The sequence below is a fragment of the Mus caroli genome, chromosome 16, assembly GCF_900094665.2.
Source record: "Mus caroli chromosome 16, CAROLI_EIJ_v1.1, whole genome shotgun sequence".
Classification (NCBI taxonomy): Eukaryota; Metazoa; Chordata; class Mammalia; order Rodentia; family Muridae; genus Mus; species Mus caroli.
Genome location: NC_034585.1, coordinates 61,670,947 through 61,672,399, shown reverse-complemented (window position 1 = coordinate 61,672,399; position 1,453 = coordinate 61,670,947). Strand labels below are relative to the sequence as shown.

Here is a 1,453-nt window from a genome sequence, read left to right as displayed (position 1 = left end):
TTTAAAATATCCCCAAGCCACGAACTCAAGGAAAGAGTGTTAGAATGCAATTTTTTTCACATTTTGCAGTTTTATGAACAAAAATTTTATTTATAGAAAAACTCATTGTTTTGATGGTATAGCCGCTAAAATTGCCTGGGCTTGGTGGCAAGATTGATGCATTATACTTTAGTTTGCTTTGTGTAACAGGTGTTGCTACTTTTACTAATGTGCCTTTCACTACTACCTCTTAAGCAAGGACTCTGATCCAGATTAACAGAATGTATCAGCCATGAATTCTAACATATATAAATATGTTGATGGAGAGAAACTATGAACCTGGATTCAGACAAGTTAAGTACAATGTGTATTCTCCTATTCAAATAGAAAAGTTGGGCAGAAGTTAAGAATTCGTTGTAAAAACTAAAGTCTGGTCCAGCAATGTAAAATTGGGAATTTGAAGATATTTAAAACCATGGGGGCAAGATAAAGAAGCAAAGATACACTAGTGCAACTTGGAAAGAGGGGAAAACTAGGACTAAGTTTTGAAGTCCTTTAGCATTAAGTATGCATGAGCTCCACACCACTATCTGCACTCCAGAAGCAGAGAAAAATGCTCTGGCCATGTCTCACTCATCCGCCTCACCCCACACCCCACAGCAGCACCTCAGTGTACCCTCCCTGCCTTGAGGGGGGTGAGGGAGTGGTGAGGAGAGCCACATTTCAGTCTGCTTTCTATTCTCCAGTTTTTACAGGAAGTCTGCAGTCAACTATCTCATGCTTGGCATGGAGTTGGAGTACTTGGTGGGGCCTACGACAGGGGTGCCATGGTTGGCAGGGTAGCCTTTGCCTCAGTGTCTCAAAGTATGATGCCCACACAGGCTTGTGACACTGCAGCACCTTTGTGACGTCTTCTATTTTAAGCCACTTTGTCTTTCTTCTAATATTGACTGAGTCTACTCAAGTCTTCCAGCACCTCTGTAACAATAAGCACAAATAAGCACGTATGTGTACATCTGGTGCTTCCTGTCCTCGACCACTGCCACACTAGGCTCCTTCTAGGGCTTCATGCCTCCTCCCAGGACAATCCATCAGTCTGGGTGGCAGCTACTGCCACAAGCTGCAATGTCTGAATCTCCCTGGGTTATTTTGCTTGAGCATTGTGGTATCTTTAGGAGTCATTTCACTCCCTCAGATGCTGCTGGTCCATCATGATTAATGGAGACCTCATGTTTGCTCTGTCTTCCCTCCTCGGCCTCTCTCTGTCTAAATACAAACTCTTTTTTTTTAATTAGGTATTTATTTCATTTACATTTCCAATGCTATCCCAAAAGTCCCCCACACGCTGCCCCACCCACTCCCCCCCCCACCCACTCCCACTTCTTGGCCCTGGCATTCCCCTGTACTGAGGCATATAAAGTTTGCACGACCAATGAGCCTCTCCACTGATGGCCAACTAGGCCATCTTCTGATA

General features: G+C 44.0%; 1 pseudogene; it reads right to left on the bottom strand.

Annotated features, from left to right (window-relative positions):
• Nucleotides 1-749: 749 nt before the first annotated feature.
• The window catches only part of LOC110311332, a 7,124-nt pseudogene continuing 6,420 nt past the window's right edge, over nt 750-1,453 (bottom strand).